Genomic DNA, 18897 nt, shown 5'->3' with positions numbered 1-18897 from the left:
AAATTGCACAAAGTGACTGAGCACAGCTTACCATGAATTTCCTTCCTGTTTGGGAACTTATATTTTAAATATATATACCCACACTTGATATATTGCATATATGTTGCATACATTCCTTTATTTATAAAGGAATATATATATTCTCTCTCTGCAAATAGGTTCATCAGTTCTCTCAGGAAAGGCATGTCTAAAGGGTCAGGCACTTCATCCAGTTTGGGAGTTCTTTCCTAACCTAACTCTTCCAATACAAACTTCCAGATTTACATCACATTCAGTGGGAGGTGGCTTTTCAACAGCTGCAGCACTTACTGCCCACAGGAAACAATCATAGCTTTTGGGTGTGACAGCAAAGACAGTTCTCATGAAAACATATTTGATTCCATGGAGAAATCTAACTACAGTTATGTGGGACTTTTTCCATTCAAAATGACGGCTGAAGTGAAGTGTTAGTCGCCCTGTCGTATCTGACTCTTTGCATCCCCATGCACTCACATTAACAAAATCACACAAATTTGCATGCATATTTATTCATACAAGGGGATGCTCAAATATTTCCTGTCTCACAGCAACATGCTCACATTCATGAACACACATATTTATCGTACACATGTTCATAAATTCATGGACACACTTAAACATATGTACTCAAAGCTTCATGTTTACATATATGACAGTGATTGTTCATTCATCTGCCAAATATAATCACATACACAAAGTCATTCACACATTATGTCAGACACTGACACACTATCATCCTCCATCACAAATATAGTTTTACATGGTCACACACATTGAGACATTCACTCACACACACACACACACACACACACACACGTATACTTGATGTTAATGTGCTCACACACTCAATAATCTTAAATACACAAACATGCTACAGATTTATTCACATACATAGCTGCTCTCACATAAAATTGTTTTTACACATGTCCATTCTCACTCTCCCATTAACATGCTCACATATACGAATACCCACCATTCATTCACTAAGATACTCAAGAATTCATACAAACACAAACTCACATATATTCACATGTTCACACAACACTCAGTTGCATGAGTTTGCTCAGGAAATCACTTACACACTGGCAGATGTTTATTTTCTTTCATGTACATGCCTACATATTCAATTATACATGTGCATTAACATACAAAAAATACATATACTGTTACTTACAAATATATTCTCACCTTATCATGCTACTCAGTGCAGTCAACCATGAATATCTTTACACATATATACACACACAAACACACTCTATCCCTCATACAAACAAATATGATCACACATTCACATATTTACACCCTCAAGTGAGGACATGCTTGTACAGTTATTCACTCTTTTTCTGAGGCAAGGAAAGCGACTTTATTCGGAAAGCAGCTGATGGATAAGATGGCAGGCTAGCACCTCCAAATAACCATCTTGTGGGTGTCTGGATGCCAGGTTCTTTTGTAGATCAGAGAGAAAGAAGCAATGAGGAACTAAAGACAAAAGGCAGAATTGAGAGTGAGAGGCAGTGAGGAAGTAAAGTGAAAGGGTCTTCAGCCATGCAAAACATCTCCAAGTGAATGGCAAGTCTTTGGAAGGGGTATGTGAATCTCTGTTTACAGATGGGAAGGGACAGATTACCTTTCTATGAACTGAACAAAAGCAGTTTAGTTTACAGTCAAGCAGAGGGACAGGGTCCTCTGAGACAAGCTATGAAGTATGATTATAATAACAAAAGCAACAAAAAGCAAGTCAAAGAAACAGTTTACAATATGGATTGAGAATTGACTTCCTCCCTGCAACACTGTCGCAGTCTCTCCCACAATCTTGTGGAAAAAAGGGGTTCTGACCATTCTGCTTAGTCAGATGGATCTTTCTGGGAGTGTCTGCCATCTTTGCCAGTGTTTCAAATATTGAGATTTGTCTTCTTTTTGTTCCTCTTTGGAAGTGTCTTATTTCACACCTGTAGACTTAGAAGTACTGAACTTCAGATCCATGAGACAGCATCTCAAGTTAAGAAATTTAGCACTTTTCTATGTATGGGAAGATGCAAAAGTCAGGTCTCACTAAAATTATTTCCTTGGTATGTACCTCAGTCATCTGGGGCCTGAAATCCTGCATTCTCAGGTTCCTCAGGGTTCACCATAGGGAGTGTTTGCAGCGTGATGACTGCCAGGTGGCAGGCATTCCCATTCACTGGGGCTCACTGGCTCACATTGAAGGACTGGCTCACATTGAAGGACACAGATTTCATGCCTCAGGTCTTCCCCTCTTGGTCATGAATGACCATTATCTGGGAAACATTATGTGATCAACCTTTGTCCCGCGGTGCTGGGAGGCTCATCCTAGTTCAGGCAAACATTCTTAATATGCCACTTCAGGTGTTAAGTTTTGGACCAGGCCCCATCAATAATTAAAAATTCTCTGGATTCTAACTACAATCTAGGAGACATTTTTCCTTGTTGCCTTTTCCCTAGAATCACACTACGGCAATTATTTTATGTTACAAATGTGATTTCCTCAAAACATTTAACCATATACGTTTTGTTGTAGGCCTAATTACACATTGGTTACTGCATGATACAATAATCTTATAAATTAAACAGGATATAAGTAATACAGACAATGACATAGTACAGCAGGGAGACCCAAGGCACAATTGGAAAACAAAGAACAAATTTAAACACTGATTAGTATAACTAGTTCTAATCCAGTTGCAGTAATCAAGTGACTAAAGGAGCCATGAGTGATTTAATGAGCTTTCTGCAGTTTCATTTTACTGGCCATGCACACTCATGCATGGCTTAATCTTTGAGACAAACATATGTTACTGGCAGGATCAACCAGGTAGAGAGAAAAAGATAAATATTCCAAACAGCATAATCTACCAAATTATTACAAGTCATATTTAGTTGAAGGGGAAGGTTTTTATTACACCTGGAAAACAGATTTCAACCAATAATCCTTTTGGATAGAAACCATAAAAATGGCAACCGTATTTACCAGTTTACTCAGTTCTATGTAACTAATCCTTTTTGTTAATAGCTTTATGAAGTCATCAAGTTTCTCAATAGAATTCTTTGATTTTTTACTCAGTTTACTATTATGTTTTGAAATTCAGAAATCTGTAAAGTCCTTTTTATAAATCTTCTTAAACAGGAGGCATTTTTACAAAGGCATCTTAAACAAATTTCCCCTCACACATAGACACATATACCCACAAACACATACTAATGCTCAACAGTCACACATATAATCTTGATCACATATATAGTCATAGTCAATATGTAAATTTATTCATATGTTAATTCCCTAGACTGCCTGGTTCCACATATGAACATACATGTTCTCTATCGAAATTATTGTGCTCACATATTACATACTCAACACATTCACTTGAGTACAAATTCACTCACATAGTCAAATATACCCATACAACAGTTATCTGACAGATAAATAATATTCATATATTGATTCATAGGCAGGAACAAAGATACCTGTATACTCTGTGACACTAATAAAATTTGTTTACCCATGTGTTCACTCAAACTGGCTCACACATTAATTTACAAGGGCATGGTTATAATAGCACTCATACATAATACATTCATATGTTACAAGTACACACACATGCTTTCATATATGCATGCACACACAAATAGAAACATGCTTACACATTCACTTGTGAATGAACATGCTTCTGTTAGGTAGGTAGAATGGGGAAAAGGAATCCAAAATGGCGGTGGCTAAAAGACAAGGAAGGTCAAAGGAAGGTCCGAGGACCAGAGTGAAGACTTCAGGCAGAACAAACAGCACTCCTGGCTAAGCCCAATTTGCATAGGGCAGGCCCAGGTGGAGGAAAAAACATATAAAAGGAGGAGCCAAAGCGCTTTCTCTCAGACTCTCTCTCCCGCGTGCATGCGCACGCTCTCTCTCTCTCTCTCTCTCTTTCTCCCTCCCCACGCACTCCTCCACTCTCTTCTCTTCGAGTCTTGGATTCTCCTGCTATCTTCTAAATAAAATAGAGCTGTAACACTGATTTGCCTAAGAGCTGTAACACGGTTTGTCCAAGACCCGAGAGCTGTGACGTGCCGAGGGCTTTAATGTCCGTTGCTCCAAATCTTTGTTGTGATGAGACAAAGAACTGAGGAACATACACTCGCATGACACTTCCAAACACACATACATTCACTCACAGAAATGCATTCTTCCATTAAGAAGCTCAAATTAATAATCACACTTGCAACATTCACTCACAGACATAAAAATGATGGAACATCTATTCACTCAAAAAAACATGATCACAAATTTTCCCAAGATAAAGACATATGCTCACTTTCACAGATCCTGCACATATATATACTCTCAAATCCTTCACACATGCAAATGAACACAAACAGAAACATACTCATTTTCATTACAAATAAACATTTTCACACTCATGAAGCTCACACACACAGAGAAGTATTTGCTCAAATGTTTACTCAAACATTAGTGAAAGGTTGTTGCTGAACCACAAAAGATGCTGGGGTTCTTGGCCTCTGGAGGAGAAAAATTGAATCCGGAGCCAGAGACGAGCCTTGATCACTCAGAGCTTTTGTGTAATAAAGTTTTATTAAAGTATAAAAGAGATAGAGAAAGCTTCTGACAGAGACATCAGAAGGGGGCAGAAAGAGTGCCCCCCTGCCAGTGTTAGCAAGGGAGTTATATACTCTCCAATTAGTTATTACAATGAATCAAAAGAATGTCTGGAGGTTGCAAAGATCTTACTAGACGCACTCCCACAGTCCACATTTCAAGATAACAGGATTAGCCAGAAGGCCCTCAGGAAGGAGAAACTGTCCTCAAGCAAGATACATTGCTGCTATATAATCCTCAGTACAGAGTCCAAACCGAGTTGTTTGTTATGTAATCATCAGTTCCAGGCTTAAAGATAAAAACGTTTTATGTGACTAAGACTAAGGAATGTAGAGGGAAAAAAAGGGAAAAAAAAGTTTGTCCTTTTCTCCTCCTTAAGAATTCCAGACCCTTCTCTCCTTGGGGACCCCGGACTTCTTATCAACCTACCTAGGAATTGACTCTGTCATCAGCAACCCCATGCAAACTAGTATGCTTACACATTAATTCATCCACACAAACAAACACCCATGTACAAATTAAAAAATTTAGTCATACACATGAATAGGTATAAATATGTATAAAGTGCTTGAATATACTAACAACACACTTAACAAGGAATGTAGCTCACTCATCAGTTTCAGGCATGCACACACATTTATTCACTGACATGATCATTCTCTTAGGTTACTCACTAATGGATACACTTATATACTCACATATGCATGTTCATTCTCTCATTCAAACAAATATACTTCAACCACCATTTACACTCATGAAATGTTCATACATTTACACACCCAAATATGGTCATATAACCACATACTCATTCACTCATATATATCAACATTCATATATGTATGTATGTGTGTTCTTCAATTTATGTTCACACACATTCACATATTCACTTAGAAACAAACATGGTTTAAAATTCACTTGAACACACTCGTTTACACATACCCTGTCCCAGATGCATACCAACATACTGCGTATATAACTTGATTACCATTCACTCATACATATATGTGTATTCAAACATACAAGTAAACTTACAAATTTACTCAAACACAAAATTGACAATATACATGCATATGCAGTGTCACTAATGATAACATTCTCACAATTCACTCACTCAAAAGGGCATATGACAGATTAACTCACAGGCACATACATAGTCTCACATATTCTCTCTTTTACACAGACATGCTTGAAAATTCACTCACATGAGCATGACAATGCATTCATTCACTCACATGAACACACTCACAAAATCACTGACACACTAGACAGTTATTTGTACTTACATGTACAGACTCACACTTCAACTTCCAAAAAATAACCTGATCATAAATGGAGTATGCTTATGTGTTCACTTGTACATGAACCTACTCATACTTACAAATGCTTATACAATCACTATATAAATACACTCACACAGGAACATGCTTATAAGATGAACCCCATTCACTCACTGAATGCTTACAAATTTACTAACACTCATGGACACACTTATATCCACATGTTCACATGTTCAATCCCACAGACTTACACACATAAATTTGCTTATGTAAATATACCCACAGATTCATTCACACACATAGAACACACTCATACATGCTCATGTTCACTCACTGATACTTTCTTTCATTAATGTATATAAACACACATACAAACAAAGACATATATTCAGTCACACATATGTGAATCCCCATTTCAACATGATTATACACTCTAGTGCTAACACATTGAATCACACACATATATTTACAAAATCATTCACATATATACTCTTACATATAATGGTTTATACAAATCACATGTCCAGTCTTAATTCTATATTTACATACTTGTGCACAAACATCTGTGTGTTCTCTCACAACACACATACCTGCTGTCACTAATGCATATGCTTACAAATTTCCTAAAACAATTCATGCATATATGAAGACATAACACATTCACTAACAGATACATCCTAAATTCTTACACACAAGTAGACACATGGATGCTACCACAAATGCACACATTCTCTCATTCACATGACTATGTTCACAAATGTATTCACAGGTAGGACACACTCAGTGTCTCACATGAACACACACATCCTTACAAATTCACTTATGAACACACAAACCCATGATTTTACATTTTCTTTCAACACACTCACACATGTGGACACACTCACATATTTCCACACATGAACATGCTGGTACTTCCACACAGAGAGACTGATATACTTACATTCACTCACACATGAATGAGCTCACACACAGACATACTTGCATATTCATTGAAACAAATGTGCTCACACATATAGTTACCATTTACCCAGATGTCAAGTTCACACATTAACATGAGTGATCATTGACCCGTGTACATGTACATTAACTCAGTCACATACAAAAACATGCTCACATGCTGTCAAACACAGTGACCCACACTCAGTCACTTGCACACAGATATGCTCACATACATTCATATCAACACATCTACTCAGATACATGAACACTCTGAAAATAGCAGTCATACATTCATTCCCACTTGTACATGGATGTACACCTACAGACAATCACTCCCACATGAACACACATGCATTCAGTCACACATCAGAGCACATTCTTACATTCATTCACACAAATGAACATGCTCACATTAACATTCTTAGATGTGAAAACATGCACACACATTCAGTCACACCTAGATACACTCACATCTAATCACAGGATGCTCACATTGTCATGTAAGCTAAGACGTTGACATTAAATGGCATGAACCTGCTCACATGAAACTGCTTCTATATTCCTTCACAGGAAAGTGTCCATATGTTAACCCATACATGACTGCCATCACATACATGACCATACCTACACATTACCACACGTTTCAGTATAGTCACACCAATACTTATATGTTCATTCAGACATAAACCATATTCAAACATGTGCCTAATGAATGTATTCATATTTTATTATGTTCAAACACACAAAAACCTCTCAAGTTTATATACACAAAGGAAAATTTGACATAAGTGTACATAATCATATTCAGTCACACACATAAACTCACTTAGATACTCATGAACAGATGAAGACTTAAATACATAAACAAACAGAAATAAACATATTGATATATTCACTCACATGAACTTGCTCACAAATGAATTCAGGTGCACAGGCACACCCACATACACTTAAAACTTCACTTAAAATTGTACATCATGCTCATGTATATAAACTTGTTTATACATTTAGTTGCACTAATGAAAAATACATTAATACCTTCATGCACACCAACTTACTCATGCCTTAATTTACACACATGAACATGCTCACATATATACAAATACACACTCACACATAAATGAACACACAAATTCATGTTTTCACAAATACAAGCTTTAACATTTGCATATTCACATGCTCAAAACACAGATGTCTTCACATTATCACTTCCACACAAGGAACACACATTTAGTCATACACAAGCATCATCACATTCACTCACAGAAAAGAACACATATATTACATACAAGCATGCTTATATACTCATTAACACACACATGATGCTATATATTCGCTTAACATTGCATTTCCATATGTACACATAGATGTGTGTATGTGTGTGTGTATACTCATGCATTTACTGACAAACTTGTTTGCACATTAGCTCAAGAAAAAATCTAGAAAAACAGAAATATAAAGCATACATTCACTCATAGTCATGAACATACATGACATGCTTACATTTTCATTCAAACACAGAAACATGATCAGATGTATATACTCACACAGTAATTTGCACACAGAGATGAACAAGGGCACATACAGTGAACCTGGTCACAAACTCACAAGTACATTCATTAACAGTCACGTACATGGATATGATCAACATTCACACATACACATACACTCATGCAATGACTCAAAAGCAGATGTACACATTAAGAATCTGACACAAATGAACATGGTTATACATTCACTCACAGGTGAACATGCTACCAGCATGAACATGCTTACAAATTCACTCATATGTATGAACACAGAAAAACACATTAACACACTGATATATGAACAGGCTCAATTCACTCTTACACAAAGAGATGCTCACATACCTCCACAGGTTACACATTCACTCAAATGAACATGCTCACAGATTTATTTCTATTCATAGACAGTCTGTGGTTCCCTGGTGTTGCAGTGGTAAAGGGCCTACCTGCCAGTGAAGAAGATGCAAGAGACACTGGTTTGATCCCTGGGTCAGGAAGATTCCCTGGAGAAGGAAATGGGAACCCACTCCAGTACTCTTACCTGGAAAATTCCATGGATCGGAGGAGCCCGGTAGGCTACATGGAGTCACAAATAGTCAGACAGGACTGAGGACTGAGCACACACACATAGATACACTGACACATGGACATATTCAAATAAAGATAGACTCAAGTTAACATGGTTATACATTCACTCACATACTCGAATATACCTCACATACACTGTGTCACTCATACATTTACTTACATGCATGAGCATACTCATCCTAAAGTTGTTCACACAGTCACATGTACAGACATTGTCACACACACAAGTATGGTTACAAATTCCTTCATACACATAGACACCCTGACATCTAATCAGTTGCACATAGACATGCTCACAGATACTTTGTGGTCACTAGTCACTCAAATCAACAGCATATTCTTCATATTTACACATTCACAGATTCACTAAGACACAAGAAACGCACATATACACGCACAACAGACCTAAATTCTCTAATATTGGAGCATATTCACAGACTGAAAACATATTCACCTATTTATTCATATGTATAGACACATTTGGTCTTCCCTCATGGTTCAAATGGTAAAGAATGTGCCTTCAATGCAGGAGACCTGGGTTCGATCCCTGGCTTGGGAATATCCCCTGGACAAGGGAATGCCTCCCCACTCCAGTATTCTAACCTGGAGAATTCCATGGACAGTGGAGCCTTGTGGGCCACAGTCCAAGGGGTCAGAAAGAGTCAGATGCCTCTGAGCAACTAACACATTCACTTTCATAACGTGCTCCCTCATTTACTTTCATAGACACACTCATGTAGCCATACACATTCCCTTATACAAAATGTTCACATGTCCACTAAGACATCAACATGCTTACAAATTCATTCACAGACACATATATGCTCACAACAGTATACTCAGGTGCCCTTATATGTGCATATTAATATATTTAGAAAGAGGAGCATTTTCATGTATTTATATGAATACAAATTTTCTCACAGGCATCACAAAGCTTATACCTACACACACAGATGACTCACATAAAAACACAAACTCATATCGTTTTCACAAAAATACTCACACATTAACAAGCTTACACAAATGAACAGTTACATACTCACTCATGAAAATGTCGTTACACATACATTCCCTCAAACTAGCTCACACATTCACTTACACACATTCAAATATGATCCCAGTCATATACAATTCCCCATGTAGAAGATACAAGCAGCATCATACTTACATTCTCACAGGTGAATATGCTCACACTTACTATGAAGTTCCCACATTTACACACGTAGAGGTATTCAAGTGTACTCATATGCACACACTTGGACATTAACTCACAGAAATATACTCCACTTTCACATGATCAAAAACAGACATTCATCTCACATACATGAATATGCTAATATTCATGCCCATGGTCACACATTCACTCATCCATATGAAAAGTCCATTTACTTCAACACACAAACTCATATTTAAATAGGCTCCCATGCTCATTCTTACACATGTGGTTATAGACATGCACAAGGTCACATTGACTGGCACAAACATGCTCTCACACTTGTTCACTCATAATAACTGCTCACACATTCACTTGAATGTGATAACAAATTAAATCAGTTATACTTACATCCATATACTCATAGTCACTCACATACACATTAACATGCCCAGAAGTAGGAATGTGCTCACACTCACCAAGACACTCTCACATTCACTCACAATCACACAAAATTCATTCAAGTATTCTGGGGTTCTGACCATCCATGTGAATCTGAATATATTTAACATATAATCTACCATCACAATATAATGTTTCTGTGAATCCAGGGTTTTGCATGCATGGATTCAACTAATCATATATTGTGTAGTACTGTAGTATTTGCTATTGAAGAAATCTGCATATAAGTGGACCTGCACTGTTCAAACCCTATTGTTTAAGAGTCAGATGTACTTTTAAAATATCATACAGGGGAATTCTTTGGTAGTCCAGTGGTTAGTACTCAGCAGTATCACTGCTGTGGCCCCATGTTCCTTACCTGGTTGGGGAACTAAGATCCTGCAACCTGCACAACATATGTGTGAAAGTTGCTCTGCTGCTGCTGCTGCTAAGTCGCTTCAGTCATGTCCGACTCTGTGCAACCCCATAGATGGCAGCCCAGTAGGTTCCCCTGTCCCTGGGATTCTCCAGGCAAGAGTACTGGAGTGGGGTGCCATTGCCTTCTCTGGTGAAAGTCGCTCAGTTGAGTCTGATTCTTTGCGACCCCATGAACTGTAGCCCTTCAGGCTCCTCTGTCCACTGGATTTTCCAGGCAGGAGTACTGGAGTGGGTTGCCATTTCCTTCTCCAGGGGATCTTCCTGACCCAGGGATCAAACCCAAGTCTTGCACATTGCAGGCAGACTCTTTAACAGTAAGCCACCAGGGAAGCCCAACATGCCCTCCCCTCCCCCCCCCCCCCCCAAATATCAGACAAGCGAACAGGCTTAAATTTTTACACTCACACACAAACATGGTAATATCCATGGATATGTTAGTTGTTCACTCATGCATGCACAAACATTTCTTTAATCACACAGATATATTCCTATTAACACACTTACACTTGAAGAGGCTCACCCATTCATTTTCCCACACAGACACTGCTATATAAAGGAACCAAAGATGGCCTCATTTTACTTCTTTACAGCAGGCTGTAACCCATTAGCTGAAAAGCCAGTGAGCACCAAACTCAGTTTTTACATACCAGTTGGTTTAAACATTGGGTTGGGTCAAAGAATTTGTTTGGATTTTCCATAACATCTTGCAGAAAAATCTGAACAAACTTTTTGGCCAGTCCAATGTATTCCAAAAAAGCAGATTTTAATCCATTTAGAGTACTTCTATGGTGGTTCAGTGGTAAAGAATCCGCCTGCTAGTGCAGGAGATGCAAGAGACTCAGGTTCGATCACTGAGTTGGAAAGATCGCCAGAGAGGGAAATGAGAAGCCACTTCAGTAGTCTGCCTGGGAAAGCCCATGGACAGAGAAGCTGGGTAGACTACAGTCCATGGGGTTGCAAAAGAGAGTGACACAACTTAGCAACTAAAGGAGAACAACAATGAAAACGTGAGGCTTTTTTCTCTACGTGTTGGGGCCAGAACACTGGAGCATTAGGAGTGTGCTGCTCTCCAGGGGCTAATTGCCCTCAAGATCTGATGCACTGAACTGTGCCTTCTTTTCCCCTTCTATGATGCCAGCCAAGAGCCCTCACTTTACCTTTGCCTCCCTTAGCTAAGGGAGGGAGGTAGTCTGGGAGCCCAGTTTTCCATCCTGATGAGGCTCCAGAGCCCTATCATAAAATGCATTGGCTAACCCTCTTCCACCACTTTCAGAGGAGAGGCACTCTGGTTTATCTCAAAGGTGTCCAGGTCTTTCACAATTACCTTGGCAGTAAATTTGCTTGTTTCAACCCACAAAGCAAGCTTTGGGGCATAAGTTCTTTAAAGGAAAAAGTAGATTTTGCGTTTTTTACAGACGGTAGTTGCAGGATGAGGTGCCCCACACTGCCAACCCCTCTCCCAGTTCTCCAGCTGCCACAGACCTGGAGCTGGGGCTGAGCCAGGGATGACGGCAGAGGCCAGAATGAGCAGAGAGTTTGGCAGTACCCAAACCATAATAGGCAGGACCTATCTTTTTGATTGGTTCCTGGCATTTGTGGGATTTGCTTACCTCATGATTCCATCAGGGTAGGCGGGGCCAGTTGTGCACAGGGTTTTTGATTCCTAGCTGGCAGCTGGAAGTGCATCCTACCTAGTGCTCTTAGAATCCAGGGATTCCTTCGCAGCATGCTTTGTGGAGTACTCTACTCTCCGCACCCAGGCTCAGGGACCCTGATTGATTCTCACCTTCCCTGCCTCCCTTGCCAAGATGGTCTTAGCTTAGTATCATATCTGCAGAAAAACAAGCTTCCCGCCACACCTCGTGGTTAGCCCGCTCACCCCCTCCTCTGTCTTCTGCCAGGTCTGTAGCAGTCTCCAGTGTTCAGAGCAATGGAGTCCGGATGAGAAGCAAGTCCCTGTGCATCTATGGCTCACCAGGATCCAGCTCTTGAAGGGTGACGACCACAATTCCACCTGAAAATTCCACTTTGACATCTAACCTCTCCTCTGATGTTCCTGACTTCGCTCTGCACTTCTTTAATTGGTAAGCAGGAGTGAGAGAGTCGATTCCTAGGCAGATTGATAAGAAGTCCAGGGGTCCCCAAGGAGAGAGGAGTCTGGAATTCTCAAGGAGGAAGAAAGGACAAACATCTTTTTTTCCTTTACATTCCTTAGTCTGTAAGTTTTTTTCTTTAAGCCCAGAACTGAGATTACACAACCAACAACTAAGTTTAAACTCTGTACTAAAGATTATATAACAATAATGTATCCTGCTTGAGGACAGTTTGTCCTTCCTGAACACCTTCTGACTAATCCTGATATCTTAAAATATATATAATGGGAGTGGGTCTGGTAGGATCTTTCTGTGGTTAAGTTCTAATCCTGTTATCTTAAAATGTAATTGTGGGAGTGGGTCTGGTAAAATGTTCACAAACTTGAGACATTCTTTTGAATTATTATAATAATTTATTAAAAAGTATGTAATTCCCTTGCTAAAGACTAGCAAGGGAGGTATTCTCCATCCCCTCTTCTGATGTCTCTGTCAGAAGCTTTCTCTGTCCCTTTTCTTACTTTAATAAAACTCTGCTACACAAAAGCTCTTGAGTAATCAAGCCTGGTCCCCTGTCCCGAAGCTGAATCTTCTTCCTTGGAGATCACGAATCCGACATCATTCACTGTAAGCTATCAGGAGTTGCCAGGCTGCCAGGGGCTTGGGGGCCGTGGGTGAGTAGACAACCTTTTAGAAGGAGACAGCTGGGGAAGATGTCAGCCTGGGCTTTTAAACCCTTGCCCATGCACCCTGCCTGGTTGCCAGTCCTAGAGGAATTGGTGGTAGGGATGGGGATGTGCACTTGAGATGGAGCCCCCTTGTTTCATTGCCTACATCACTGTGTTAGCTAACAGTGACCAAATCACAGGGGTTGGAGAACTGTTGCCAACAGGTCCATGTATCCACGTCCAGGGACTAAGTTCTCCTCATCCTCAGTCTTGTGTAATGTTTCCTGTGTGTGTACTTATGCACACACCGATGGGCACTTGTTACAGGGAGTGGCCAGTGTTGGGGTGAGGCCTAAGTTGCTGAGTTGATATCTGGTATAATTGAGAGGACCTTAAATGGCCTAATCTCAAGTTTCTTTCCTTGCTCTGCTCCACCAGATAGTGTCCTCTTCAGACTCTCCTTATTAAATGCACCAGATGCATTCCTGCATATTCTTCCTGAATAGTGTTTCCTTGTTAGCCAGCAGAATTATTCAGAGAACCCAGTCACATCTGGCTCAGGAATCAGGGGCTACCTGACCCACTTAATACTGCAAAACCCTCTTCCCACAGACCCTTCTGATTCATCCTGTTCCAGAATGCAACCCCCACATGTCCTACATTGTCCTGTAATGCCCGCCCTTCCTGGGCTACCCAATAGAGGAGTCACTGGATCTCTGAATCTTTCCCCATAACCACCCAGAAGGTCTGGACCATTCGTGATTAAATAAAGATAAAATTCAAAGGTGTAAATTTGTACTGCTTGACATCTAAAATATTGTGAGAGATTTTGTACAGATAGAAAAGACCAAAAAAAAAAAAAAAAAGATTTCAATGCAACCTAAGTGGCAGCACCATACCAGAATATGGTTTCAGTAGACCCCTCTCTGGCTTGGGGACCCAGCAATCTTCTGCTGTGCCACTCTGTTACCTATGTCTCTTTTGAAGTAAAAGTCCTGATCATTCTAGGTATAGTGAAAAAGGATCACTGCACTTTTGTGACACAGTGATGAAATAAATTCAAACCCAATTTAAGCCAGAGTGCTTAAAACTTGTTACACAACCATTGTCATAAGGGAGGCCGCTATCCCTAATGAACCTGAGTTGAGGCTCTCTGAAGGAAGAAATGCATAAATATGAGTAGTGTAGAGAGGATCCCTTCTCCATCACACACACACAAAGTATATCCAGTGACAAGCAAAAAGGATGAGAGAGAAAGAAATTAGAAAACTTGAATACAGAAGGAGGAAAGAATTTAAACTGATACAAAGGACCACAGTTTAGTCCAGTTGGAAATCTAGAATTTGCTAGAAGAATTTCTACCCAGGTAACATCTTTGTCCTTGGCAGACAGGTGTCAATTACTGTGTCTTCACACGGCCTTTTCTTTTTTTAGTGTTGGTAGTGAGCAAGAGCTCTGTGATATCGCTTCCTCTTCTTATAAGGATACCCTCCTGTTGGATTACACCTCCATGCTTATGATGTCATTTAATCTTAATTAGCCATTAAAGTCCATATCTCGAAATATAGTCACATTGAGGATTAGAGTTTCAGCATACCCATTTTGAAAGAATAGGATTCACTGGCTCAGGGTCTCTGGGTACCTTTATTTTGAGGATGGCCCAATATATGGGCGATGGTTGCCACTCTATAATCATTTGTAGTACAGGGCCAAGAAGTGTAGTTTTTGCACTAGTGCCCTATGGGCAACTTATAGGTGTCATGGGTGGTCCAGAGATGCTGGGAGGTGCGTAACAGAGATTACTAGAGCCTCAACAATGAAGAAATCTCTGGAGACACTAATGGAAGTGTCCATTGATTTAGATCTGGACAGATTCTAGAGGCTTTTGTTGTAAGATTTGTTAATATAAATCGGTATAGTAAATTCTGGTTTTTTAATTGGATTAACTTGTAACTTTATAGACAGTAATAGAAAACAAGTTTATATATTGATTGATTGATGAAAATATTGTGACCAGAGGCTCATAGGAACCTAACCCATCATTTCCCCTGGGATTAATGTTTTAGTAGTCACTAATTCATTACTTGTATTGACTTTAAGAATATATAGAATATAGAGTGAAAAGACACAAACACATTGCAGGGACTGATATTCCTTGGTCATCGTTTGTAAGTACCATAGGATCACAGTGCTGCTCAGCAACTCTTCCTGTCTCTCTGCCCTTTTGGAAAAAACATCCCTGCTTAAGGTCAGATATCTTGGGTGAGCAGGTCAGAAAGCTTTGGAAAGGCCAACTCTCTGCAGGGCTTAGGCTGGGTACTTGTGTTTACTCATTGAAGACATCTCCAGTCTCAAAGCACATGATTAACAAGAGAAATGCTTGCTTGCTTGCTCCCAGAATGAATGTCTTTGAGAAGACACCATTGAGGCCTAAGAATCTGAAATGATTTTGCTGGTAAGGGCCAGAAAGTTCTTTCTCAGTGTCCAGCCATTTCCTGGCCCTAAAAATAGGTATACAAGAGCAAGGTTGATATGGATGTTACAACAAAATGTTAGTCCCAGCTCAGATAACGTGACTTTGTGCTGGAGAATGTAGACTGGTTACCTCAGCTCAGCAGGACACTGAGGGTGGAAGATTACTTTTCCCATGGTAATCAGCTGCCCCTGGATGAATCCCCACCAACATGGAAAGCTGTGTCCATGCTGATTCCAAGATCAGGCTCTTTAGGGGACGGACTTAATGCTTTTTTTCTGTGGACTGCCCCCTGTATGCTTCCTCTATTCTCCACTTGCCTGAATGCCTGCTCCCTGTAGCCCAGCCCCTCATTCTGGCTGTTGACATGGACCCAGTCCTTGGATAAAAGCTGGGGAGGAGGAGGAGGCTTCCTCACCATATGCTTCTGGCGGGCTCACCGTGGGGATAGAAGGGGATGGGGTAAAGAATGTGTACAGGTATGACTAGATACGTCAACATCTGTGCCATAGAAGGCATGACCCTGGAAAGGTGACAGCTGGGGTGTTCTCTGTTGTTTGTTCTCTGGGAAATAATGTGACATTTACTGATGACCAGGGACTTCTTTGTTTCAGCAACAACTATGCAAATGAAAACGATTGTGAAGGTTTTGGTCGGACAGGGTGCTGACAGCACATTGTGTCCATCTGAATCCGTATGTTGGAGGTAAGCTGCTTCTACACACTTGAGGGTTTTCCTTTTTATTGAAGTATAGCAGTGTTATATTAGTTTCAGGTATACAACATACTGACTCGGTTATACATATTTAGACATCTTTTTATATTCTTTTCCACTATGGTTTACCACACGATATTGAATATAGTTCCCTGTGCTGCAATAGGACCTTGTTGTTTATCCATTCTGTGTATCATAGTTTGCATCTGCTAGTCCCCAAATCCCAATCCATTCCTTTCCTATAACCTCCCCCTACCTCCACCTTGGTATCAAGAAGTCTGTTCTCTGTGATGTGTAATCTGTTTTTGTTTCATAGATATGTTCATTTGTAGCCAGGTGAAGGTTTATAAATGAATCTTTTTTTATATTGAATTGTTAAATATTTGTTTAATATATTTGGTTATGTTGGTCTTAGTTGTGGCACGTGTGATCTTCATTGGCACTTGCAGGAACTTTAGTTAAAGCACAAGGGATCATCTAATTGTGGTATGCAGGACCTTTGTTCAGCATATGGGTCTTCAGTTGCAGCACGGGGGATCTTTGATGCACCATGTGGGATCTATAGTTGTGGCATGGTGATCTGTTTTGCAGTATGTATGATCTTTAGTTTCAGCATGCAAGATCCTCTAGTTGTGGTACGTGGGATCTTTGTAGTGGTGTGTGGGATATTTTGTTGTAGCATGTGAGTTCCTTAGTTGTTTACTCACAGCATGCAGGATCCTTCAGTTGGGGCATGTGGGATCATTGTTGCAGCTTGTAGGATCATTTTGTTTTGACATACAGGATCCATTATTTGTGGTATGCCGGGTATTTGCTGCAGTATGAGGAATCTTTGTTTCACGGTTGTGGGATCTTCAGTTGTTTACATAATGGAATGGGGCATCTTTTAGTTATGGTACGCAGGATCTTTGTTGTGGCATGTGAGATCTTTGTTGAAGTATGTAGGATCTTAATTGTGGCATGGGAGATCTTTAAATTGTGGCATGGGGGTCAATGTGAGTTCTTTTTAGTTGAGGCATGCAGGATATGTTAGTTGCAGCATATGAGATCTTTTTTGTTGAGACTTTCGTATTAAGTTTAATAGAGCTGAAACACAGCAAACACACCCTACCATGTGTACTTACCAGTGGCATTACCCAAGCTCTACATTTTGCCTCCCGAGATTGCAATTTCCTGACTTGCAGAGACCTGCAATTGGGTACTCCCAGGTTCCCAAACTCTAGACTTTTTGCTCTGATCCTGCAATTTCTCATACTTCTCTGGCCTCCTAGGCCAGAGGCCTCTGTTCTTTCTATACTCCCTTGAGAAGGGCCAACACCTGAAGTATACTTCCTGGTGTGACTGAAGGAGCACTATCCACAGAAATGGGTGTACAGGCCAGAGGGCGCTATGCTGCTCAAGACTGACTTTTCTGCTCCATCTTGCACACTCCGTGGTGAGGGCTCCTGAGCACACATTCACTACACCCTGGCTTCTTACTCTATTGAGTTTGCTAAAAACTGAGTCTTGTCTACCTCACATTCCCCAACCCAGTTGACATGACTTAGTGACTAAACAAGAACAAAAACAAAAATGTCAGGCTTTTTTCTCTACATGTTGGGGCCAAAACGCTGGAGCCTTAGAGTGGCCTCATCTCCAGGGGCCAATTGCCCTGAAGATCTGATACACTGACCTTTGCCTTCTTTTCCCCTTCTATGATGGCAGCCAAGAATCCTCACTTCACCTTTGCCTCCCTTAGCTAAGGGAGGGGGCAGTCTGAGAGCCCAGTTTCTGTCCTGATGAGGCGCCAGAGCCCTATCATAAAATGCATTGACTGACCCCCTTCTACCCCTTCCAGAGGCAAGACACTCTGGTTTACTGGAAGCCCAAGGGTCTGGAAGTGACCCCCAGCCAACTATCTCCTGATCTCTCAAAGGTGTCCAGATCTTTCATAATTCAACCTGGG

The 18897-nt window shown here is 40.2% G+C and overlaps 1 long non-coding RNA gene across 2 annotated transcripts in view; it reads left to right on the top strand.

The window, feature by feature from the left end:
* LOC139180865 (uncharacterized) overlaps positions 1 to 18897 on the top strand; it is a 29347-nt gene that overhangs the window by 2372 nt on the left and 8078 nt on the right. For both annotated transcript variants that reach the window (XR_011565083.1, XR_011565084.1), the window contains exons 2-3: positions 12909 to 13091; positions 16853 to 16943. This is a non-coding gene — a long non-coding RNA (uncharacterized lncRNA). The remainder of the gene's footprint in view (positions 1 to 12908; positions 13092 to 16852; positions 16944 to 18897) is intronic.

Source organism: Bos indicus, chromosome X (genome assembly GCF_029378745.1).
Source record: "Bos indicus isolate NIAB-ARS_2022 breed Sahiwal x Tharparkar chromosome X, NIAB-ARS_B.indTharparkar_mat_pri_1.0, whole genome shotgun sequence".
NCBI classification, from domain to species: domain Eukaryota; kingdom Metazoa; phylum Chordata; class Mammalia; order Artiodactyla; family Bovidae; genus Bos; species Bos indicus.
This window is presented reverse-complemented; position numbering and strand designations above follow the sequence as displayed.